Source organism: Symphalangus syndactylus, chromosome 10, assembly GCF_028878055.3.
Source record: "Symphalangus syndactylus isolate Jambi chromosome 10, NHGRI_mSymSyn1-v2.1_pri, whole genome shotgun sequence".
In the NCBI taxonomy this organism is placed as follows: domain Eukaryota; kingdom Metazoa; phylum Chordata; class Mammalia; order Primates; family Hylobatidae; genus Symphalangus; species Symphalangus syndactylus.
This window is the reverse complement of record NC_072432.2, coordinates 49,798,270-49,825,673: the sequence shown is the minus strand read 5'-3', so window position 1 is coordinate 49,825,673 and position 27,404 is coordinate 49,798,270. Positions and strand designations below refer to the sequence as shown.

The 27,404-nt window shown below is 41.2% G+C and overlaps 1 protein-coding gene across 1 annotated transcript in view; it reads left to right on the top strand.

Moving 5' to 3' along the window:
• Positions 1-27,404, top strand: part of LOC134731511 (uncharacterized) — a 76,457-nt gene that overhangs the window by 1,769 nt on the left and 47,284 nt on the right. The gene's annotated exons all lie outside the window — the stretch shown is intronic.

The following is a 27,404-nucleotide window of genomic DNA, read 5'->3' as shown; positions in this document are numbered from 1 at the left end:
AAGCACATAGAATAGTAACTAATCATGTCAAGGAAAGAAATAGACATGGTGTGGACACGGGGATAACTTCAGATACGGTTGTTATATGAGAACCTTATAAGATGGCATTTAAGCCGTCAGTCATTCAGCCATGGAACCAATAAAATGATGAAATGTTTTGGGCAGAGGGGACAACAGACAAAGGTCTCTCGGTGGGGCAGCCTGGCGTTTTGGAAGAAGAGAAAGAAAGCCAAAGTGTTTCCAGCATATTGAGGGAGGGAAAGAGCAGCATGATGTGAGGGAGATGAGGCAGACGGGGGCTTGGAGTTGGCATTACATTTTAAATTTAATGGGCTTCTATTGAGTCATTCGAAAAAAAGAAGTGAAAGGATCTGGGTTTAGACTTTACATCACTTTGGTTAGTGTGCAAAGAACAGTTAAAATAAGCTATTGGGAAACTGATTAGGAGATTATGACAGATGAACTTTAAGGTGGAAGATGACTTTGATTAAACTACGACAATATCACTGAAGGGAGAGAAAAGCAGAGAGATTAGAGATTTTAAAGATAAATAATTAACTTGATTTGGCATTTTACTTATTCTAGGCCAGGGACAACTGTTTTGAATCCAGTGCATTTAATAACCCGGTTAGAGAGTGACTCACATTGACGGCTCACGAATTATAGTAATAACCTTGAGTAATATTATGTTGAATTGACGTCTTTTCATAGACTTCCCGGATTTTTTTTCTTTTTTCTTTTTTTTTTTTTTTTTTTTTTGAGACAGGTTTTACTCCTGCCCCGGCTGGAGTGCAGTGGCGCTATCTCAGCTCACTGAAACCTCTGCTTCCCAGGCTCAAGTGATCCTCCCACTTCAGCCTCCAAAGTAGCTGGGACTACAGGCACGCTCAACCATACACAGCTAATGTTTGTATTTTTTGTAGAGATGGGGCTTCCCCATGTTGCCCAGGCTGGTCTTGAACTCCTGAACACAAGCAATCCACCCACCTCAGCCTCCCAAAGTGCTGGGATTACAGGCATGAGCCACTGTACCTGGCCTGGAATTTTAAAAAAATAATAATTTTATTGAAATATGTGTCTTAAAAAGTGCACATATCCTAAGTGTAGACAGCTCAATGAATTTTCACAGTCTGCAAACACCTTTGTATCCAGCACCCAGATCAAGGAACAAAACATTATTAATACCTGGGAACCCCATCAACCTGCCTTCCAGGCACTGCCTTCTTCCAAGGGGAGTTTCTATGCTGACTTTCAACAGCATAGGTAGTTTTGCCTATCTTTACACTTGTTATATATAAAGCCATAAAGTATGTGTTCTTTTGTTTTTGGCTACTTGGACTCAACATTACACTTGTGAGATTCTTCCATATTGTTGTATGCAGTTGTAGATCATTCATTTTGTTTTCCATTCTGTGGATATACTGCAATTTATGAATTCATTCTTCTGATGGACATTAGGGCAGTTTGCCATTTAGAGCCATTATAGATAGTGCTACTATGAGCATTCTAGTACATATCTCTTGGTGATGACCTTTTCATTTGATGGAGTATTTTGGTAGCTAAGTTACTATTAAGTTTTTAAAAATCTGCTCATCAATAATGTAGTATCATGTGTTGCAATATCTCAATCATTTGGATCAAAATTTGATGCAGATAATAAAGGACTTTGCTTTCACAAATGTGAAAAATTTTGGTAACAAGAAAGAAGAAAGATGTGGGAAATTTTAAGCTTGGAAGTGTAAAATATTTTGAATTGTCCTCGAGTTTTGACCTTTTTTATAACCACTTGCATGCCCAGCATCGGAGAACATCATGACTTTGCTAAATCCTTGTACCATAACTGACTGGAATCCACAGTCACATGATAAGCAAAGCCACTTAGGCTGTTCTGAAGAATATCTTTGATACTAAAACAGTCCTTGAAATTGCCTTTGAAAATCACACCATTTCACGCTACCACAGCTCATTAAAATTAAAGCCAGCAGTTTACTTCTTTTGAATTATATGCTTCTGGGTTTTGAATCTCTGAAGCATAGCTAAATACACTACAAAAAGAATTCATGGCCAGCACAGTGGCTCATGCTTGTAATCCCAGCACTTTGAGAGGCCAAGGCTGCTGATCACTTGAGCTGGGAGTTCGAGACTAGCCTGGGCAACATGTCAAAACCTTGGTCTCTACAAAGAAATACAAAAATGAGCCAGGCATGGTGGCACATACCTGTGATCCCAGCTACTCGGGAGGCTGAGGTGGGAGGATCACCTGAGCCCAGGAGGTCCAGGCTGCAGTGAACCATGATCTCACTACTGTACTCTAGCCTAGGTGACAGAGTGAGACCCTGTCTCAAAAAAAAAAAGGCTGGGCACAGTGGCTGACGCCTGTAATCCCAGCACTTTGGGAGGCCGAGGTGGGTGGATCACAAGGTTAGGCGATCAAGACCATCCTGGCTAACATGGTGAAACCCCGTCTCCACTAAAAACACAACAAATTAGCCAGGTAAGGTGGCAGGCACCTGTAGTCCCAGCTACTTGGGAGGCTGAGGCAGGAGAATGGCGTGAACCCGGAAGGCGGAGCTTGCAGTGAGCTGAGATCGCGCCACTGCACTCCAGCCTGGGTGACAGAGCAAACTCCATCTCAAAAAAAAAAAATAAAATGCACAATTATTTGTACACCAAACCCCCATGAAATGCAGTTTATCTGTATAAGAAACCTGTTCATGTACCCCAGAACCTAAAATAAAAGCTTTTAAAAATGTGAATAATGTGTAAAGGAAATCATTATTTGGACAGATCATTGCACAATATACAAAATAATCAAGGGGATACAGCACTCCATACATTCATTAAGTTGAGCTACTTCTTTATTCAGTTTATATTTTATTTTATTTACTTATTTTTTTTTAGAGACAGGGTCTTCCTGTGTTTCCCAAGCTGGATTGCAGAGACTATTCACAAATGTGATAATAGTGCACTATACCCTTGAACTCCTGGGCTCAAATGATTCTCCCGCCTCACTGGAGTAGCTAGGACTACAGGCATGCACCATTGTGCCCAGCTCAGTTTATATTTTAAAGAACTGGACCATCTGCTGAAAACCACTGGCTATCAGAAAATTATACCCAAAACAATTCATAGGGCTTTGGATGGGTGGGTGGTATGTATAATTGCAGAATTATTAATATTCACTAATGAATCATTTGTTGTTAAAATTAGATATGGACATTTTTGTATACTCAGAATCAGCAATTTTCTAGAAAAGTATCTGTATGCTACTTTTGGCCTCATGCCTAAAACATGGGCCTGGGATACTAGGATGTATTTTTTCCACAGTTCAGGCTGCTCTCTCCTGAATTGCTAGCCCAGATGTCCCTTCTCTGTGTTACCAGGATAATTGCCAAAACACTGACATAGAGAATTTTTAGGTCTGTTGCATTAGCTCATCCCTGTAATCCCACCATTTTTGGAGGCCAAGGCAGGAAGATAGCTTGAGGCCAGGAATTCGAGACCAGCCTGGGCAAGATAGTGAGACTCTTGTTCTACAAAAAAAAAAAGATTAGCCAGACATGGTGGTGTATGCCTGTAGTCCCAACTACTTGAGAGGCTGAGGTGGGAGGATTACTTGATCCCAGGAGTTTGGGGTTGCAGTGAGCTATGACCATGCCACTGCACTCCAGCCTGGGCAACAAAGCAAGACCTTGTCTCTTTTAAAAAAAAAAAAAAAGAGAGAGAGAGAGAATTTGAAATCTTGTCCTTGGATGCAATTAAACTTGCAGCAATGATTTTATTTTGAAATATGATTGCTGCTTCCCCTACCCTGTATAATTTACCTCTAAAAATTTGGAATAAATAAGCTTCAGGCCAGGCGCAGTGGCTCATGTCTGTAATCCCAGCACGCTGGGAGGCCGAGAAGGGTGGATCATTTGAGGTCAGGAGTTTGAGACCAGCCTGGCCAACATGGCAAAATGCCGTCTCTACTAAAAATACAAAAATTAGCTGGGTGTGGTGGTGTGCCCCTGTAATCCCAGCTACTCTGGAGGATGAGGCAGGAGAACCACTTGAAGCTGGGAGGCAGAGGTTGCAGCGAGCCAAGATTGTGCCACTGCGCTCCAGCCTGAGCAAAAGAGCAAGATTCTGTTACACACACACACACAAAAAAAGCTTTGACCAGTACCAATGCTACAGAGATTTGAAATGTCTTTCCATTTCCACCTCCGATTATTTGACTATTATTCATTCTGTTTGACCTTATTCAAGCCTTTAATTGCATGTTTCCCATCAGAGCTGTTGTGAGAACAATCGTATTTTGTAAATGTATTTTGTAAGAAAGGTTATACAAAATTGTGTTTTATTTAAAGCACAAATGCTCAAAATCAAGGAAGCGAAATATGATAGTCATTATTAACATTGTTTGCTAAATATTTACTGTTCTTCATCACCCAAGCCAGTAGTGCCAGGGGAAGGCAGGCACCTGTGACTTGTCCTGGTCAATGAATTGTGAGTGGAGGTGATTTGGTAATTTTTGAGCGTGAGCATTTCATGTCCCTGTGCAAGACCCTCCAAGGTTCACTCACCTCTGCCATTGCAACCAGCAATGTTCCAGAGAATGGCTGCTCCCTGAATGACTCCAAGGAAGAGAATTCCACTGCCAGCCTATGATAGCCATGGAACATGAGCAAGAAACAAACCTTTGATGTAGTTTGTTACTGGATCTTAACCTAACTTCATGTATCCTATCTCAACTGATACAAATATTAACCCTAACTTAAAATTAACTTAAAATTGTTTACTTGAATTGTTCTTGGGGTAATTTTAGCCTAAGGGAAATTTTCATACATTTATTAAATAAATATTCATGAAGATCATACTATCTATCAGAAACTGTTAGGCTGTGAATTCATGGCAATAAATGAACAATATAAACATGGTCTCTGCTTTCATGAAAATTGGAAGGAAAATTTGAAGGTAGGCAACTATGCATGATGAATGCTACAAGTGAAAAAGTATAGTGTTATTCAGTGTGGTTGAATATTATACAAAGCTACCAAGAAACAATGGAGAAAGAGAAAACAAGTTTCTAATTCAAGACGTATCTTGAAAACATAGAAAACATTCCTTATATTTGAATCTGAAGCCCTTCAGAGCTAACATTGCTTTTGACCCATGTGGGTCCTCAGGCAAATACCCAATTTCCTGTGCCTGTTTCATTATCTGTAAAATAGCACTAAATATAACCTGCCCTGGCTAACCTACATAATCACTGCCAGAAATCAATTAGGTAGAGAACATAAGTGTCCCATAAAAATAAGCAGTGTTATTATTCTTTGAAGCTTTTACAGTGCATTGAAGAAGCCTATAAATATGCAGTTTAAAAAATTGAGAACCCTATAAAGCAACATACAAACACATTTAAATTAATGTTGTATCCTTCTAGCTGTGGGGAACTGTGCATAATAACACAGTGAAAATTATACCTTGGATAATCTAAAAGTCAATGTTTATTGCCAAGTAATATCTGCCAATGCACTGCTATTAGGATATGGCTGAAACAGGCCAAAAATTCCCTTGTAATCCCTATAAAGAATATTCAATAAATATTTTTCTTGTCAGTGGAATGAAGTGAATGTATAAATAACTAGTTTTATCCAAGCCGAACAACACAATAATGCACGCAGTATTAAGAGAAACTGCCTTTGTCTTTGAAATCTGTAATGCTGGAAGTGTGTATGCTTATATCCTATTGGAAATGAAGTCCAGTTTTCTAAACTCATTGCTCTCTTCTGAGTCTCTTTTATATTAGAGTTTGGAATATCAAGGTAACATTGTAAGAGATGATGAAAAGCCTGTTTGTCACTGGTTGTCAAGCAACCAAATGCACGTACAAACACACTGCCTTATTTTGTACAGCGTGGGTGTAGGTGCTGAACTGCTTTTCTATTGGTCAGTTTCTCTTCCAATGGCAGAAAAGAAAGTATTATTTTTCCAGCTAATTGACATACTCTGGGAAAGGAACCAACTATGTTTCTTTCCCTAGCAGTGTTAGATACAGACCTTAAACCAGGGCCAGTTTTATAAGTTATTGTGGCTTTGGGCAATCTAGATTTTATATGCAAAAATACTCCAGAAAAAGTTTAAAAATTCAAATTTTGTGCTATGAGAAATGTGCAAGAGAGATCTGTTTTCTTGAATATACTTTAATATAAGGAAATAAGAATCCACAGTTGTTCTCCCACAGGGAAACCAGGAAAGACCTTACCCAGGTTGTAAATGACAGCAAAAATGATGTTCCCTAACCCTACCCTGTCTTCTCATAGACCATACGAAGTGATAGGAAGCTGGAATCTGGGAGGAAGGAGAATTACAGCAAAGGAAAAACAGGAAGGGGACCAAGAGAGGGACAGCAGGCTGCCCACATGAGGGACCTCTGTATGGCCTGAAATATGTTTCAATGTAAAGAGTAAGGGAAAAGATGCTCATTGCTCTTCCAGTAACAAACTGGATACCCCTGTATAATGCCAGGCTGTACTATTTTCTACCTGTTCTCTCTTTCCCTAGTTTCTCCCTCCTCCTAACGAATCCAACACCTTTTGATACTCTTTTCATCTTACGACATTATTTCACAAAGTTTCACTAGCTCCCCATTTCCAGTAGGGGAAAAAAAATTCCTAAACTTCTGAGGCTGGTATTCAAACTCTTTCATGGGCTGTTCCTGCCATGGAGCAGGTAGAATTCCTGCTTCTTTGGGTGACTTAAGTCTTTTTCTCTTAAAGACTTCAACTGATTGGTTGAGGGCTACCCCCATATGGTGGATAATCTTCCAGATGAGGTCTACTGATTTAAATATTAGTCCCATCTGAAAATACCTTCACAGCTAGACTGGCGTTGGACAAAGTATTAGAGAAACTTGGCCTAGCCAAATTGGCAAATAAAATTAACCATGACACTAACCCTTACAAATGCTTCCTCTGTCTAGGCACTGTTCTAAATGTTCTACATGTATCAACTCACTTAATCCTTACATTAGCGCTAAGGGAAGGGCCAGTGTTATTATTGTCATCCCCATTTTACAGATGAGGCACAGAGAGAGAGATTAAGTAACTTGCCTGAGGTCACACAGCTTGTAAATGATGGAGCTGGGATATGAATCCTTGCAATTTGGCTCCACAGTTTATATTCCTAACTACTGTGCTATTTACCTCTCAAAAATAGAAAATGAAAGCTGAACTGATTGATAGTTTATATATTCTTCCTGTAAACGTCTTTGCCCACCATTAACATCTATTCAATGTCAATTTTTACAGAAACCTTACATATATCCACACAGTAGCCCTTTGATGTAGATAGTACTATCCCAATGTTACAGATGAGGAAATTTTGAGGCACAAAGTTAATGACTTGCCTTAGGCCATACAGTGGAACAGCAGGGATTTTAACCTAGGCCCCTTAGTCTCCAAGGTATATTGTCTTACTACATTGCCTCTCTGTACATAGTTCATCAAGGTTACATTTTAAGGATGTTCTGGGCCAGGCATGGTGGCTCATGTCTGCAATCGAAGTGCTTTGGGAGGCAGCTGAGGCAGTAGGATCACTTGAGCCCAGAACTTAGAGTGTAGGGAGCTATGGTCGCACCACTGCACTCCAACCTGAGTGGCAGAGTGAGACCCGCATCTCTTAAAAAAACAAACAAAAAAAGATGTTCTGAATAATCTCTGTTTAAAAGACATTAATTACTTTAACAAAAGTTAGATTTCTGTTTTGATACATTCCACAAATGAAATACACTGTATATAAAGGATAAGTTTCTGGCCATTTCATGTACCAGGAAAGAATCAAGTAATGACATGTTATTCAATAAGACTAGAACTTATATTAAGATTTTCTTTATTAATGTATTTTCTTTTTTTTTCTTTTCTTTTCTTTTTTGAGACTGAGTCTCGCTCTGTTCCCCAGGCTGGAGTGCGGTGGCATGATCTTGGCTCACTGCAATCTCTGCCTCCCGGGTTCAAGCAATTCTCATGCCTCAGCCTCCCGAGTAGCTGGGATTACAAGCGTGCGCCACCATGCCTGGCTAATTTTTGTATTTTTAGTAGAGACAGGGTTTCACCATTTTGGACAGGCTGGTCTCAAATTCCTGACCTCAAGTAATCGGACTGCCTCAGCCTCCCCGTGCTGGGATTACAGGCATGAGCCACCATGCCTAGCCTATTTTCTAAAAGAAAGAGAATAAGGAAAGGTGAACTGTCTTAATAATTGACTTCAGTCATCATTTAGCAGCCACAGTGGGTCCTGTGCAATGTTATATATATAAACATATTTGCCATCTTAAAGGAATTTACAAATCTTAGTTGTACAGGTACTGAACATGAAAAATTATGAGATTTATATGAGAAAATTTGAAAATACAAAGCTGCTGAAAATAGGAATGGATAGATCAGAGCTGAAAGAGATCAATAGACATACTAGTGTAGTCATTATTGAGAAACTAACATAGTTGCTCCCAGGAGGTGAGATCCATTACATATTGTAGTATGGACAGCTAAATGTCTAATCTGATTTCCATTTTATGCTTCTTCCTTAGTAACAGAACCCTGATTCTTATGTAGGCACATTGCTGACCAGAATATAAGGTTGTTTTATAACCTTTCCTATAATTAGTCTGGCCGTACTGCTAACTTCAATGCTGATAAGATATAAGTAGATATATGTGAACTTCCAGAAAGCCACAACACAAGGATGCAGGCATACCTTTCTGTCACTGCTGTCCTGGAACTTGAGGATCATCTTGGATCATGAAGTGACATAGTCGAGATGGCAGAGCAGTGCCATCTTCCTTCCAGGGAGGAAGCTGGGTCTCTGGTGAACATGGGGAACCATAATAGCCCTGCACAGGGATGAAAATATGTGATACCTTTTCTCATTCATCATAAGATTTGTGGCTGACACTCCTATAACAAAAGACAAACAAGAGAAAGGTGCAAAAAATTTATCTAATCAAAGTTTTTTGTGACATGGAAGGCTTCAGAAATGAAAGCCAAAGACCCAAAGAAAACTGTTTATTTTTATGTTTAGGTTTGATGAAAAATGGACTGCCATGTAGAAATGTGATTGGACAAAAAGAGAATGATCTAATGGTGATAGATTGAGTAGGGAAACCCAGCAAGGCCTATTTGTTCAGATTCTTCTGGGTCTCTGCATGGCATTCCTTTCTCTTGGGTATAGGACAGCACCCTTCTGGAATGAGGGTTGTATGACCTGCTATCAGACAAGATAGGTCAGAGAATATTTTTATGGCCAGCTCCCACACAGAAAGGCAAGGGAAAGTTAGAATAGTGTTTCTACATTTTATGGCTGGCTTTGGAGGAGAGGGATTCTTAGAAAAAAAATTCTGGGCCAGGCGCCGTGGCTCACGCCTGTAATCCCAGCATTTTGGGAGGCCAAGGTGGGCAGATCACGAGGTCAGGAGATCAAGACCACCCTGGCTAACAGGGTGAAACCCCGTCTCTACTAAAAATACAAAAAATTAGCCAGGCATGATGGCAGGCGCCTGTAGTCCCAGCTACTAGGCAGGCTGAGGCAGAAGAATGGTGTGAACCTGGGAGGCGGAGATTGCGCCACTGCACTCGAGCCTGGGCGACAGAGAGAGACTCTGTCTCAAAAAAAAAAAAAAAAAGAAAAAAAGAAAAAAATTCTGATGGGGCTGATTTGGGTTTTATGCCCAATCTTTGAGCCATTTGAGGGTTAGCATTATAATTTGTCCAGTTGCAGGCCGGGTGTGGTGGCTCATGCTGATAATCCTAGCACTTGATGAGGCCAAGGTGGGAGAATCACTTGAGGTCAGGAGTTCGAGACCAACTTGGGCAACATAGTAAGACTCTGTCTTTACCAAAAAAAATCGAGGTGGCCACTACAAGTGGCACATACCTGTAGTCAGGGGTAAGGAGGGGACGTTGTTTGAGCCAGGAGTTCAAGGCTGCAGTAAGACATAATCATGACACTGTACTCCAGCCAGGGTGACAGAGCAAGACCTTGTCTCAGGAAAAAAGAAAAGAAAAAAGAGGATTTTTTTTTCATCCATTTAGCTTAAAACAACACCATTTATTATGTTCTTCTACAGCTGAGCTGGGGTTTAGCTGATCTGGGTTTAACTTAGCTGGGCAACTCTGCATCTCACTGCAGGGCTGCAGCTTGGCTGAATCAACTTTGCCCTCCATGTCTCATTCTTCTTGAACAAGTACGATACCCGAGGCCTGTTCTTGTGATGATGGCAGAACATAAGAGATTGAGAGGAAGCACTCAAGGGATTTTAACACCTAAACCTGGAACTGGGCACATTGTCATGATGTCTGCATGCCATTGGCCAAAAGGAGTCACATATCGTTATGGGATCTTTGGGGTGTCACTTTTTTCAGCAGAAACCTATCTGGCCAGTTGTGCCTTTGCCTGAGTTTGCTCAGGCCCGCTAGGTTCATTCCACTCACTTGGCCTGGTAGGCTGCTCTTGGCTCATGCTACTGGCCTGAATCCCATGCCTGCCAAGGGATACTGCATGGAGCGGTGAAGGGTGTGTGGGCAAGCATAGTGTCCGACCACTGCACAGTCAGACATGCCCCTGCTGCAGCGGGCAGGGGCAACACGGGTGCTGGCACCCTGCAAGGCTGTGGCTGGACCAGGTACACCACAAGCAGCTTCCACAGCTGGCACTAGGAACATGGTGGCACTCAGAAGCTTGAAGATGCCAGGAATTTCAGGGCCCTAAAGAGGGAATCACAGTCCTGGATCGGAGGGCTCCCAAGTTTGGGCTCCCCAAAGAGCTGCACCTCTTCTTTCCTTCTCTTTGCCCACAACATTGTGAGCAAGGGGCATGTCTCAGTCCTGTTTGCATTACAACTCTTAGCCTCATTTGATGGGTCCCAAGTTCTTGTCCTGCACTCAGGAAGAATGAGGTATGCAGACAAGTAGAGGGTGAGCAAGATGAAGAGGTGAGTGACAATAGCTCAGAGGAGACCGTGGAGTGGGTAGCTCCTCTCTGCAGCTAGTTGTCCTGATGTTTGTGTCCTGCTGCTGTTCATGGCACCCAGGCTGTAGGTGCCAAGGGGTGCATTCAGGCCATTGCCAACCTGCTTTCAGCATCCCCCCACTTCAGCTTCCCTCCTATGCTTGTCAGCACCCAAAATCTGGAGGGGGCCAAGGCAGCAGGGGGCTGGTGTGTCAACATTGCCCCAAGCGTGTGGACACCCAGCCTGGCTGTGAGAGCACTCGGGTTTGGCCCTGACTTTGTTCTGAGATCAGAGCAGGCACCAACAGCAGGGAGAAACCAGGCAGTGGGAGCAGGCATTTCCGAGCCTGTGAGGGCAAGGGTGGCCTTCCAGGACCCCCAAGAGTGCAGGGATGCCTGGGTCCACAGCCCGTTTGGGTGGCTGCAGCTGTACTGGGAGAGTGGGGCTCCTTCTTGCTCCTTGGAACAGGAGGCCTGGGTCTGCAGCCACGGTTGGAAAAGATGCAGCTGTGCCCAGGAGGGTGGGGCTCCTGCCTAGTTCCCAGGCCCCAAGAGCACAGGGATGCCTGGGTCCATAGCTGTGGCTTGGGTGGTGACAGTCGCACACAGGAAGCTCCTGCCCCAACTTGGAAGGATTGGGTCCCTCATTTGTCCTCAGCTCCCGCCAGCTTTATGGAGCATGCAGCCCCAGCTGTGCCTCCTTGCTGCAGCCACTGCTCCAGATGGCACACTGCTGCCATCAATATGTAGTAGATTCAACATGACTATAAATCAACTTCAGTTCCTCCCATCAAGAGGTAGAGTTTTCTCCCCCTGCATGTATTCCTTGCCCCTTGAATATGAGCTTGTGACTTGCTTTGACCAATAGAATGTAGCAGAAGTGAAATTTATGGCTTGTAAGCCATAGTCTAATAAGACCCTTGCAGTCCCATTCACACCCTCTTGGAATGCTACAGCCAAGACAGGAGGATTAGGAAGCCCAGCTCAGATTAACCTCTTTGTGGATGAAAGCCCACATGGAGAGAGGCCCAAGCATCCCAATTTCCTAGCTCAGCTCTCAGCTGACCCAATAGCTGGATGTAACTTCATGAGGGAACCCAGGTGAGAGCAGCAAAAGAACCCCTATCCAACCTGCAGAATTGTTGCATAGTTGTTTTAAGCCACTAAATTTGGGGATGGTTTGGGATGCAGCAATAGATAAAGAATACAATATGGCTAAGCCCAAAATCAAGAGGCAGGGAAGTATACTCTCCATATGACAAGTGTGTGGATGCATGGAGGGTGAAGGTTTGAGACCAACAATTCCATCCACTATCATGCATATCTGAATTTTAATTACTTTAATTCTAGATTGATCTTCAGTTGTTAGCAGCTCCTGACATATTAAATCTGTTTTCTAGCTCCCCAACCCATTCTATCTTTGTGATAGCTTATCTCCAGTTCTTTCCTTCTTCTGCTCACGTACTATTCCTCCATCAAGAGGTGAATTCTATTTCTGTACTCTTGAATCTGAGCTGACTGTGAATGCTCTGACAAATAAAATACAGTGAAGTAATCCCTAACCTTTTAGAGGACTAGCAACTTCCACTCCCTGCCTCTCGGAAGTCTGGCACCATGTAAGAAGAACAACTATCCTGACTACTCTGCTATGAGAAAGCAAGTTTTTGGTACCTTATTAAAGACAAATGATCGCTTATACATATGTGTGGAGTCCTCATTAGAGAAAAGGAGTTAGGTTGGTGGGACCGAGGGAAAGCAAAAAGAGAAAGCGGATAAGCTATAAGTCTGCCTTTCTTCATGGTCCAGGACACATAGCCCTTCTACACCAATAACTCACCATCATCCCGCACCCAGCTATCAGCAGACACCTTCAAGTTAGCTCACCGTAACCTTGGCATTATCAGTACTGCACAGAGCCCTCTTGAGCATACAGCATAAACACTGTCTATAAAATCTCCAGCAAGCCTTTGTTTCCTGACAGTCAGCTCTTCTTCTGCTGATTCTACCAGTTGCTCCCTGGCAACATATTTTTATACTTTCTCTAATAAATCTGCCTTTCTTTATCTACAACTGCCTTGGTAAATTATTTTACACACACACCACTGGTCCAGATAGACGTTGCTCACCCATGACATTGTGTTTAGTGAAGTTCTATTCTGCATTTTCATTTTTTTTAATGGTATATATTACATTTTGTTTATCTGTTCATCAGTTGATGGACATTTGGGTTGTTTCCACTTCTTAGCTATTATGAATAATGCTGCTATAAACATTCTTATATAGGTGTTGGCACAGACACACGATTTCGTGATTTTGGATATTTATCTACAAATGGAATTGCTAGGCCAGGTGGTAGCTACTACACATCTTTGCATCCCCTTTCCTAAAAGGATAAACTGGTTTTTTTTGTTTTTTTTTTTTTTTTTTTTTGTAGAAATGGAGTCTTGCCGTTTTGCCAAGGCTGGTCTTTAACGCCTGGGCTCAAGTGATCCTCTCACCTTGGCCTCCCAAAGTGCTGAAATTATAGGCATGAGCTACCACACTCGGCCAAGGATATAAAGAGAAAATGTTCGGTGTTAAGGCAAACAATGTTGTATATTTATTCCTGGCTCCTATTCTGACTTTGTCTTCTACTCTCCCCAGGGCGGTTCTGCTGTGAGTCCCTTTGCCTCTATAAGAGACAGCTACAGGCCAGGCACAGTGGCTCATGCCTGTAATCCCAGCACTTTGGGAGGCCGAGGCGGGCAGATCACGAGGTCAGGAGTTCAAGACCTGCCTGGCCAACGGTGAAACCCCGTCTCTACTAAAAATACAAAAGTTACCTGGGCATGGTGGCCTGCGCCTGTAATCCCAGCTACTTGGGAGGCTGAGGCAGGAGAATCGCTTGAACCAGGGAGTCAGGGGTTGTAGTGAGACGAGATCGCCCCACTGCACTCCAGCCTGGCGACAGTGCAAGACTCCGTCTCAAAAAAAAAAAAAAAGAGACAGCTACAGGGACCACTGTCTTGCTTCATTCAGATCTCTGGTCACTGATAATTGTATTAGAGGGATCTTCCCTGATCATTGCCTAAAACAGCTCCCCTTACCATCTATTCCCTTGCCAATCCCCATCTTCAGAGCACTTAGCCTCAGATATTTACTCATTTATGTATTTATTTATGTCTGCCTTTCCTCAGACTAGCGGGAGGGGTGGATCTTCATTTTATAAATTATTGCATCCATAGCACCTAGAGCAGAGCCCAAGTACTCAATATATATTGGTTAGATAAATTAGTGAGTGAGTGAATGAATGAATCAAGAATCTTTGGTTTCCTTGAGTCCTCTACTACATTGAGGACTGTCCAGTGGGAAATTATATCAAGCAAACACCATGCAAAGTTGGCCACTATCAGAAAATTCCAAGGGTCATTTGTGGGCCTAGCTGAGTCATGAAAGCAGAAAAGAAAATAGAATTTAAAATTAATCTCACTACTTCTGTTCTCACTTCATGGCATGGTTTCTGTTGCTTTCTTCTTTACCTACTTAGGGAAAAATTAGGCCTTTTATATCCTTCAATGTTTTCTGTTGTCTACATTAAACATTGTGTGGCAGAGAACAGTGGGGCAAGTAAGAAACCTCGGATCCACTGAAGCCTTAATTGTTGGTCTAAAAAGAGCTCACCTGACTTTATCTATGTGAGTGTTTTTAAAAATACATAAATTTTTTGAGACAGGGTCTCACTCTGGCTGGAGTGCAGCGGTGTGATCTCGGCTCACTGCGGCCTCAACCTCCCAAGGTCAAGTGATCCTCCCACCTTAGCTTCCCAAGTATCTGGGACCATGGGTGAGCACCACCATGCCTAGCAAAATTTCATATTTTATGGAGATGTGGTTCGCCATGTTGCCCAGGCTGGTCTCCTAGGCTCAAGCAATCCGCCTACCTGGACTTCCCAAAGTGCTGGGATTACAAGTGTGAGCTATGGCACCTGGCTTTTAAAAATTCTTAATCCCTGGAAGCACATGTCAACCTGGCTTTGCCCACCACGTTTTCTTTATCTTACCACAGGTCTCCTTGATATGTTCTTAAAGTCCTTCCTTTCATCTCTCTTTCTTTCTTTGTCATTTGCCCCCACTTTTCTCATCTTCTGCCCCTATTCCAATTCAAGGGTTGATTTAGACAGCCACAATACTAGCAGATGTCTATATTTCTGTGTTACTTTCAATTTTCTGCCATGTAGTTTTTTGTTTGTTCGTTTGTTTGTTTTTTGAGATGGAGTCTCACTCTTGTTGCCCAGGCTTGAGTGCAATGGCGCGATCTTGGCTCACTGCAACCTCTGCCTCCTGGGTTCAAGCGATTCTCCTGCCTCAGCCTCCCGAGTAGCTGGGGTTAGAGGCATGTGCCATCACGCCCGGCTACTTTTGTATTTTTAGTAGAGATGGAGTTTCACCATGTTGGTCAGGCTGGTCTTAAACTCCTGACCTCAAGAGATCCGCCCACCTCAGCCTCCCAAAGTGCTGGGATTACAGGCATGAGCCATCACGCCTGGCCCATACAGTTATTTCTTATCTTAGCTTAGTTATATTGAGCAAACGTTTGTGGACTAGGTGTTGTGCCGAGCATTTGCTAGGCCTTAGAGATACTGACATTTTAAAATAATTTCTACTTATAGTATTTTGCAATGTTAGCAGTCTCCACTTTACTCCTTTATGTTGTGATTGCAACCTTCTTGCAACTTCTCTATGGGCTTAAAATAGCTTGTACATAGGTAGTGTTCATTAGTGTGGGAAATTAGTTGAACTGAATTCACAACCAATCTAGAATCTGCTTTCAAAATTTCTTCCACTCCTTGTCAATCCAATCTACATCTACCCAGGAGTATCCTGTAAGTAGTGGTGGCAGGTTTTTTTGTGGTGGGCAGTCTATTTAAACCTACCACAAAATCCGAGGAAGCTGAGAAGTCAAAGAAAGAGGTGGACAAATCCAGTTTCTTAGAAGGAAGCATTTAATGGAGACTTATGAACAGAAGCCATGTCTATGTCACCAGAGGCAGTGAAAAAAGATGGCAGATCCCCACACTATTACCTCCCAGACCCAGGGTTTATATACCAGAGGTGAGGGGCATGCTGGCTTCAGAGGGAATAGGTAGGAATTTTCCCTGAGGGCAGGATTGATGGTAAGTACATGCTCTCACACAAGGGACAATAGATGAACTGGACATCTCAGAGGCATTCCCAGAACTGAGGTTAATCTGAAGTCAACATGGCGGATTACCATCCAAGATGGAGTTACTCTGACCTCCCGTCTAAGATGAAGTTGTTTTGGCCTTCACATACTGTTCCATTTTTTATATTGAAGCTAAGAGGCAATTAGCCCAAGAAAATATTTGTAAATCATATATCTGATAAGGGGCTTGTATTCAGAACATATAAAGAACTTTTGCAACTCAGTAATGAAAAGACAAATAGCTCAAAGAAAAAATGGCTGTACTGGTGGCTGTACTCTGTGGCTCACGCCTGTAATCCCAACACTTTGGGAGGCCAAGGCATCAAGATCACTTGAGCCCGGGAGTTCAAGACCAGCCTGGGCAACACAGTGAGACTCCCTATCCCCCGACCCCAATCTCTACCAGAAAAAAAAAAAAAAATAGCCGGGTATAGTGGCGCATGCCTGTTGTCCTAGCTACTTGGACGGCTTGAGCCTGGGAGGTTGAGGCTGCAGTGAGCTATGATAACGCCATTGCACTCCAGCCTGGGTGACAGTGAGACCCTGTTTCTAAAAAAAAATTTTTTTTTTTTTGAGATGGAGTCTTGCTCTGTCACCCAGACTGGAGTGCAGTGGCACCATCTCGGCTCACGGCAAGCTCCACCTCCCAGGTTCATGCCATTCTCCTGCCTCAGCCTCCTGAGTAGCTGGGACTACAGGCGCCCGCCACCATGCCTGGCTAATTTTTTTTGTATTTTTAGTAGAGACGGGGTTTCACCGTGTTAGCCAGGATGGTCTCGATCTCCTGACATCGTGATCCACCCACCTTGGCCTCCCAAAGTGCTGGGATTACAGGCGTGAGCCACTGCGCCCAGCCAAAAAAATTTTTTTAATGGGGAAGAACCTGAATAGATAGTTCTCCAAAGAATATATATAAATTGCCAATAACCTAACAAAAAGATGCAGCATCATTAGTCATTAGGGAAATGCAAATAAAAATTACAGTGAGACACCACTTCACACCTAAAAGGATGGCTGTAATTTTTTAAAATGGACATTAACAAATTGTAGTATAATACGAAATATTTTTGGTCTTTGTCTCCAGTTCCTGTCACAGAGTACCTAAAACCTTTGATATTTTTTATCTAGGGTGGAGCTCTGAGATAGCCTCAGGATGGGACTGGTCACTAGAAAGACCAAGTGATTAGAGGGTTGAAACTTTCAGCTCTACCCACCAAACTCTGGAAAAGGTGTTGGGGGATTTTATAGCCCATTGGTCAGAAGTGTAGGTGACAACCTACTTGGATTGGTGTCGGAAGTTGGGGGCAGTCTTGTGGGAAACAGCCTGTGGGATCTGATACTATCTAAAGTTAGATAGTGTCAGAATTGAATTGAATTGAATTCTCTAGTGGACACCCAGTTGGTGTCCACTAGAGAAGTTGGTGTGTCAGGAAATACCTTTACATATCTGGTCACAGAAGTATTCTACGTTGAGTGTGTGAGTAAAGAGAAAAAACTGTTTGCTTTTCCTCTTCACATGAGTGTAGGCAAGGATGTGGAGAAATTCTCATATACTGCTGGTGAGAATACAAAATGGTACAGCCACTGTGGAAAACAGTTTGGCAATATACAAAACATTAAACATAGAGTTACTATTTGACCCATCTGTTCCTAGGTATATACTCAAGAGAAATTAAAACAAATACACATCTCTGTAAAACCATGTACACTTGGCCCTCTACGTCCATGAAGTCCACATCCTTGCATTCAACCATGGATCAAAAATATTTAGGGGAAAAAGATAAAAAATAATCATATCCTGAAAGCTGATGGGGCATTAAAAAATGATACAATAAACAGTAATAAAAATTAAAAATAGAATATGCAAGTATTTACATAGCATTTACATTGTATGAGGTATTATAAGTAATCTAGAGATGATTTACAGTAGACCAAAGGATGTGTGTAGTTTATATGCAAATACTAAGGGACTTGAGTATCCTTGGATTTTAGTATCCGTGGTGGCCCTAGAACCAGTTCCCCACAGATACCAAGAGACAACTGGACGTGAATGCACATAGCAGATTATCCATAAAGCCAAAAAGTGCAAACAACCCAAATGTCTGTCAACCAATGAATGGATAAAGAAAATGTGATACAGTCATAGGATGGAACATTATTCAGCAATAAAAAGGAATAAAAGGCTGGGTGCAGTGGCTCACACCTGTAATCCCAGCACTTTGGGAGGCTGAGGCAGGCAGGTCACTTGAAGTCAGGAGTTCGAGACCAGCCTGGCCAACATGTGAAACCCTATCTCTACTAAAAATAGAAAAATTAGCTGGGTGTGGTGGCACATGCCTATTTATGAGGCTGAGGCAGGAGAATGGCTTGAACCCAGGAGGTGGAGGTTGCAGTGAGCCAAGATTGCAACATTGCACTCCAGCCTGGGTGACAGGGTGAAACTCCATCTCAACAAAAGAAAAAAAAAAAAAAAAAGAAATAAGGTACTGATGCATGCTATGACATGGAAGAACCTTGAAACATTATGCTAATTAAAAGAAACCGGTTTCAAAAGGCCACATGTTGTGCGCTTCCATTTATATGAAATGCTCAGAATAGGAAAATCTGTAGACACAGGAAGTAGATTCATGGTTGTCTAGGCTGAGGAGTCTGGGAGTTTGGGGAGAAATAGGGAGTAAATATTCATGGATACTGGATTTGGGGGGAGTGATGAAAATGTTCTAAAATTGATTGTGGTGACAGTTGCACAACCCTGTGAATATATTTTAAACTATTGAATTATCCACTTTAAATGAGTGAATTATATGGTAGATGAATTATACTTCATAAAAGCTATTAAAAAGTGAGATAGGAGGCTGAGCATCACTCCTATAATCATAGCACCTTGGGAGGCCAAAGCGAGAGGATCACTTGAGCCCAGGAGTTTGAGACCAGCCTGGACAACATAGTGAGACCTCGTCTGTATTAGTTCATTCTCACACTGCTATGAAGAAATACCCGAGACTGGGTAATTTGTAAAGGAAAGATGTTTAATTGACTCACAGTTTCCCATGGCTGGGGAGGCCTCAGGAAACTTACAATCATGGCAGAAGGCAAAGGAGAAGAAGGCACCTTCTTCACATGGCAGCAGGATGGAATGAGTGCAAGCAGGGGAAATTCCAGACACTTATAAAACCATCAGCTCTGATGAGACTCACTCACTGTCAGGAGAACAGCATGGGGGAAACCACTCCCATAATCTAATTATCTCCATACTTGGTCCTGCCCTTGACACATGGGGATTATGAGGATTACAATTCAAGATGAGATTTTTGGTGGGGATACCGCCAAACCATATCACTGTCTCTACAACAAGTTTTTTAAAAAATTAACCAGCTATGGTTGCACATGCCTATGGTCCCAGCTACTTTGGAGGTTGAGATAGGAGGATCACTTGATCATGACTGCACCACTGCACTCCAGCTTGGGTGACACAGAGAGACCCTCTCTCAAAAAAAAAGGGAAAAGAAAATATATATTCTATGATCCAACAATTCTGCTCCAGGTATATAGCCCAAAGAAATGTTCACACAGGGCTATATGGGAACATGTGCATAGATGCTTGCTGTATCACAGCTCTGTACAGCTCTGGGTGACAAAGAGCTGGAGGCTATCTATCTGGGTGCTCATCCTTGGGAGAATGGACAGGTAAAATGTGGTGGGTGTCTATATTGGAGTCTAATACCTCGGTGAGCAGCATTGGCTTAAATGTAGGCTAAGTGGCATAGATGAGTTTTAAATACATAAACATTGAGTGGAAAAATGTAAAACCCAGGAGGAGATATATAATACAATACCACTTCCTAAGTTAAAAATGCATGTAGGCTGAGCACGGTGGCTCATGCCTATAATTCCAGCACTTTGAGAGGCTGAGGTAGGAGGACTGCTTGAGCTCAGGAGTGCAAGACTAGTTTGGGCAAACAAAGTGAGACCCCATCTTTACAAAAAAAAATTTTTTTTTTTAACTTAGCCAAGTGCAGTGTACACGCCTGTGGTCCTAGCTAAATGGGAGGCTGAGGCAGGAGGATCGTGTCAGCCCAGTAGATCAAGACTGCAGTGAGCTGTGTTGCCATGTTCATACCACTGCACTCCATCCTGAGTAACAGAGTGAGACCCTGTCTCAAAAAAAAAAAAAAAGGAAAATGCATACATGTAAATCAATATATTTTGTAATAATACATTGAAATAAAAAGATAGCTCACTCAAATAGAAGTGGTAATTAGTCCTGTGCTTGGATCTCTTTTCCTATGCATCATAAAAGGTCAGAATATATGGAGCTAGAAAACATCAAAAAGCATCCGTCAGTAAGACTACAGGAGAGATCGGTGCCTTGGATAAGAGGGTGTATGACTTCACCTACAGTTACATAAGCCGAAACAATCGATAAGAATAGATGTTGCAAGATTTTGGCAACATTTTGAGATGGCCTAATGTTTCTTAACTCTTTCAAGGGTCAATAGTGAGGGTTTGTTTCTCCAAAACAACATTTGAACCTTGGTTTCCTGAAATTGAAAATGGTTGGTTTTGTGCTGATCTAAAGAGCTGAACCATTGACTCTACAATGGCCCTTGGTGTGCCCCTTCAGTTTTTCTAACAGCCCAGCTATATACCATAGGCTGGTTTCCTTAAAACAAATGTACCCTTTGTTCACTTCACAACTGCACTTTTTGCATCATTCTGCTCCTAGCATTTCTTCACAGACCTTCCTGCCTAATGTTAAAATGGACTAAGCCGGGTTCCACGGCAGATGGACTTGGTTTCATCTCTTGGTGTTGCCATTTATAGCTGAGCGTTGTCAACTTACATAATAAACGGAGAGAAGATCTCTAAAGGAAAATGATATTTATTCAGATACAGGGCATTGCAGTGGGAATATATGTGACATAGTAAACTAACATACATATTCAGGGAGGTAACGGAAAACAAAAGTTTTTTTTTGAAAAAAGACATCGTTGTTTTAAGATAATGATCTTTGGCTACCAGCATCAATAACAAAAGTGACTCCAGTCTGACATTGGTCAAGCAGTTGCTGGACAGATGTCCTCACAGAAGTATTTTTTTTTTGTAAGGTTGCAGTGGCCTTTGTGCAAGGTTGCAGTTTTTGCAGAGTCTTTTGTGATAGTTTTTGTTATCAAATATTTATGCGCAAGAACCCTGTCTTCATAGCCTTCTCCAGATCTGTTTGTCATGATTTTTGTTAGCGCCAATTACTCCATTTTGATTCTGACAACTTTCAGATTTCCCCTTTTTGATTAAGATCTTTCTCTGAAAACATCATTGATCAATCATCCTGTAGTTAGACGGTTTTTTTCTGTTATCCGCTCTGAGTATGTCCTTACCATACTAAGGATTTGATTGTTCCTCGGTGCCAGGATGGACCCATTCTGGTTTGGTGGTCTGATTCCACGTTGAAGAGAGTAAATGGCAGCTAGAGTCAGTGTCAAAACCCTTTAAGCCACATTTGAGCAATAAGGGAGGTTTAAAAGGAGTGGCTCTCAGGCTAAGTATACCTGGAGTCCATAATTAAGTTTTATTTTGTCTATTATAACTCAAAGTGCTAGGCTGGCATTATTCTGTTGGAAGTCATACTTCTTGCCAGGCGTGGGGCACAGTGACTCACGCCTATAATCCCAGCACTTTGAGAGGCCAAGGCAGGTGGATCACAAGGTCAGGAGATTGAGACCATCCTGGCGAACATGGTGAAACCCCATCTCTACTAAAATACAAAAAATTAGCCAGGCATGGTGGTGCACTCCTGTAGTCCCAGCTACTCGGGAGGCTGAGGCAGGGGAATCGCTTGAACCCAGGAGGCAGAGGTTGCAGTTAGCCAAGATCGTGCCACTGCACTCCAGCTGGCGACAGAGTGAGACTCTGTCTCAAAAAAAAAAAAAAAAGAAAAAGAAATCGTACTTCTGCAAAAGCTTAACAAGTAACAAATACAAAGTTTAAAAAGGGAACATATGAAGTAAAATTAATAGTAATATGACAATCCCAGTTTGCATAATGGTTTTGAGCCATAAACCTAGGCTTAAAGGCACCCAATTAAATAAATCAAATGACCATTATCCTGTCAAGTGAAAGCAAAAACAGCAAACTTGCACAAAGGCCAACTCAGGAGACTGAGGTGGGAGGATCTCTTGAGCCCAGGAGGCAGAGGGTGCAGTGAGCCCAAGATTGTGCCAGCCACTTCACTCCAGCCTGGACGAGACAGAGACACCCTCTCTCAAAATAAAGACATACATACATACATAAATACATAAACTTTAGAATTGTTATTCATAAAAATAGAAAAAACAATTCACTGTTTATGTATAGAAATGCTACTGATTTTTGTATGTTGGTTTTGTATCCTGCAACTTTACTGAATTTGCTGATCAATTCTAATAATTTTTTGGTGGAGTCTTTAGGTTTTTCTAAATATAAGAGCGTATGATCTGCAAACAAGTATAATTTGACTTCTTCCTTTCCAATTTGGATCTCCTTCATTTCTTTGCCTGGTCTAATTGCTCTAACTAGAACTTGCAGTATTATGTTGAATGACACTGGTGAAAGTGGGCATCTTTGTCATATTCCAGATTTTACAGGAAAGGCTTTCAGTGTTTCTCCATTCAGTATGATGCTAGCTAGCCATGAGTCTGTCATATATGGCTTTTATTGTGTTGAGGTATGTTCCCTCCATACCCAGTTTTTTGATGGTTTTTATCATGAAGAGATGCTGAATTTTTTTAAATTCTTTTTAAATATCAATTGAAATGATCATATCGTTTTTGTCCTTCATTCTCATTGTTGTTATTGTTGTTGTTGTTGTTTTGGGGACAGGGTCTCACTCTGTTGCCCAGGCTTAAGTGCAGTGGTGCGATCTTGGCTCATAGCAATCTCTGCCTCCTGGGCTGAAGCAATCCTCCCACCTCAGCCTCCTGAGTAGCTGAGACTACTGGCATGTGCCACCACACTTGGCTAATTTTTTAATTTTTTTGTAGAGACAAGATCTCCCTATATTTCCAAGGCTGGTCTCAAACTCAAAGAGATCCTCCTGCCTCAGCCTCCCCAAGGGTGTGCTTGGATTAGAGACATGAGCCACCACACCAGGCATTTTCCTTCATTCTCTTGATATGATGTATCACATTGATTGAGTAGCATATGTTGAACCATTCTTGCATCCCTGGGATAAATCCCACTTGGTCATGATGAATAACGTTTTTAATGTGTTGTTGAATTCGGTTTGCTATAATTGTATTTTGTTGAGGATTTTTGCACCTACATTCATCAGAGATATTAACCTGTTGTTTTCTTGATGTGTTTTTGTCTAGTTTTGGTATCAGGGTAATACCAACCTTGTAGAATAAATTTGGAAGTATTCCTTCCTCCTCTATTTTTTAGAATAGTTTGAGTAGGATTAGGTATTTGTTTTTTAAACATTTGGTAAAATTCAACAGTGAAGCCATTTGGTCCTGGGCTTTTCTTTGCTGTGGGGCTTTTCATTACAACTTAGATCTTATTACTTGTTATTTGCATGTTTGGGTTTTGGATTTCTTCACGGTTCACTCTTAGTAGGTTTTATGTGCCTAGGAATTTATCCATTTCTTTTGGGTTTTCCAATTTATTGGCATATAGTTACTCATACTAGCCTCCAGTGATCCTTTGAATTTCTGTGGTGTTGATTGTAATGTCCTCTTTTTCATCTCTGATTTTATTTATATGGGTTTTGTCTCTTCTTAGTGTAGCTAAATATTTGCAATTTTGTGTATCTTTTGAAAAAAAACCCAACATTTTGTTTCATTGATCTTTTCTATTGTTTTCTTGATTTCAATTGTATTTATTTCTGACCTAGTCTTTATTATTTCTTTTCTTCATTAGTCTGGCTAAAGGTTTGTCAATTTTGTTTATCTTTTCAAAAAAACAACTTTTTGTTTCATTGATTTTTTGTATATTGTTTTTCATTTCAAATTCATTGATTGCTGCTCTGGTCTTTATTATTGCTTTTCTTCTACTAAGTTTGATCCTGTCTCAAACTTAGTAGAAGAATATATACATATTTGAGACAGGATCTTCTTTTGTTGCCCAGGCTGGAGTTCAATGGGATGATCACAGCTCACTGCAGTCTCGACTTCTTGGGCTCAAGCGATCCTCCAATCTCAACCTCCTGAGTAGCTGGGACCACAGTCATGCACCACCACACTTGGCTAATTTGTTATTTCATTTGTTCCAATAAATTTTTAACTTTTTTTCCTTAGTTTCTTCATTGACCCACTGGTCATTCAGGAACACATTTTTAATTTCCAAGTATTTGTATAGTTTCTAAAATTCCTCTTGTGATTGATTTCTAGTTTTATTACACCGTGCTTAGAGAAAATACTTAATATAATTTCGATTTTTTTGAATTTTTAAAGACTGTTTTGTAGTCTAATATATGGCTTATCCTTGCAAATGATCCACATGCTGAGCAGAAGAATGTGTATTCTGCAGCCATTGGATGAAATGTTCTGTAAATATCTATTGGGCTCATTTGGTTTATAGTGCAGATTAAGTTCAACATTTCTCTGTTGATTTTGTCTGGAAGATCTGTCCAATGCTGAGAGGGGGATATTGAAGTCTCCAGCTATTATTGCACTGGGGTCAATCTCTCTCTTTAGCTTTAATAATATTTGCTTTCTATATCTTGGTGTGCCAGTGTTAGGTGCATATAAATTTACAGTTGTTACATCCTCTCACTGAAATGATCCCATTAGCATTATATAATGGTCTTCTTTGTCTCTTTTTATGATTTTTATGTTGAAACCTGGGTCCTGGGCTTTTCTTTACAGGGAGGCTTTTTACTATGGCTTTAATCTCATTACTTGTTATTGGTCTATTCAGGTTTTGGATTCCTTTACGGTTCAATCTTGGTAGGTTGTATATATCTAGGAATTTATCCATTTCTTCTAGATTTTCCAATTTATTGGTATATACTTGCTCAGGGTAGTCACTAATTATTCTTTGAATTTCTGTGATAGCAGTTGTAATATCTCCTTTGTCATCCCTGATTTTATTTATTTAGGGTTTCTCTTTTTTTTTTTCTTCATTAGTCTGGCTAAAAGTTTGTCAACTTGGTTTATCTTCTCAAAAAATCAACTTTTTGTTGCATTGATTTTTGTGTGTGTCTTCTTCATTTCAAATTCGTTGATCACTGCTCTGATCTTTATTATTACCTTTCTTTTACTAAGTTTGAGGTTGTTTTGCTCTTGCTTCTGTAGTTCTTTAAGATGTGTTGTTAGGTTATTTATTTGAAGTTTTTCTTCTTTTTTGATGTAGGCACTTATAACTACAAATTTCTCTTTTACTACTGCTTTTGCTGTATTCCATAGGTTTTGCTATGCTGTGTTTCCATTATCATTTGTTGTAAGAAATTTTTCAATTTTCTTCTTAATTTCTTCATTGATTCACTAGTCATCCAGGAACATATTGTTTAATTTCCATGCATCTGTATGATTTCCAAAATTCCTCTTGTTGTTGATTTCTAATTGTATTTCCTTGTGATCAGAGAAGATGCTTGATATTATTTCAGTTTTTGAGTGCTTTAAGACTTGTTTCGTGACCTAACACATGGTCTATCCTTGAGAATGATCAATGTGCTGAGGAAAAGAATGTATATTCTACAGACATTGGATGAAATGTTCTGTAACTATCTATTAGGTTCATTTGATCTACAGTGCAGGTTAAGTTCAATATTCCCTTATTGAGTTTCTGTGTGGGAGAGCTGTCCAATGCTGAAAGGGGAGTGTTGAAGACTCCAGATATTATTGTATTGAGGTCTATCTCTCTCTTTAGCTCCAATAATATTTGCTTTATATATCTGGGTGCTCTAGTGTTAGGTGCATATATATTTATAATCATTATATCTTGTTGCTGTATTGACCCCTTTATCATTATATAATGACATTCTTTGTCTCTTTTTAGAGTTTTTGTCTTGAAATCTATTTTGTCTGATATAAGTATAGCTACTTCTGCTCTTTTTGGTTTACATCGGCATGGATATCTTTTTTCATCTCTTTTTTAAGTCTATATGTATCTTTATAGGTGAAATATGTTTCTTGTAGGCAACAGATCATGGGGTCTTGTTTTTTCTTCCATTCAGCCACTCTTTGTCTTTTGATTGGAGAGTTTAATCAAACAGAAGGAGTCTTCCACTGTAGCCACCACAGCTGGGAATGGTGAGTTGTTATATTTGCTACAATCAATGAGTCTACACTGACACATCATTATCACCCAGAGTTCATAGTTTACATTGAGGTTCATTCTTGGTGTTGTATATTCAATGGGTTTTTATAAACATATACTTATTAAGGACTGCATAGTGCACCATGGTACTATTGTGTCTGGAATTGGTGGGTTCTTGGTCTCACTGACTTCAAGAATGAAGCCGCAGACCCTCACAGTGTAACTTTAAGAAAGTTACAGTTCTTAAAGGCAGCATGTCCAGAGTTTGTTCCTTCTGATGTTCGGATGTGTTCAGAGTTTCTTCCTTCTGGTGGTGGTCTCACTGGCTCAGGAGCGAAGCTGCAGACCTTCGCAGTGAGTGTTACAACTCTTAAGGCGGTGCTTCTGGACTTGTTCATTCCTCCCGGTGGGTTCGTGGTCTCGCCGGCTTCAGGAGTGAAGCTGCAGACCTTCGCAGTGAGTGTTACAGCTCGTAAAGGCAGTGTGGACCCAAAGAGTGAGCAGCAGCAAGATTTATTGCAAAGAGCAAAAGAACAAAGCTTCCACAGTGTGGAAGGGGACCCAAGCAGGTTGCCACTGCTGGCTCGGGCAGTCTGCTTTTATTCTCTTATCTGGCCCCACCCACATCCTGCTGATTGATCCATTTTACAGAGAGCTGATTGGTCTGTTTTACAGAGAGCTGATTGGTCCGTTTTGACAGGGTGCTGATTGGTGCATTTACAATCCCTGAGCTAGACACAAAAATTCTCCACGTCCCCACTAGATTAGCTAGATACAGAGTGTTGATTGGTGTATTTACAAACCCTGAGCTAGACACAGAGTGCTGATTGGTGCATTTACAAACCTTGAGCTAGATACAGAGTGCCAATTGGTGTATTTACAATCCCTTAGCTAAACATAAAGGTTCTCCAAGTCCCCACCAGAGTAACTAGTTACAGAGTGCCGATTGGTGCATTCACAAACCCTGAGCTAGACAC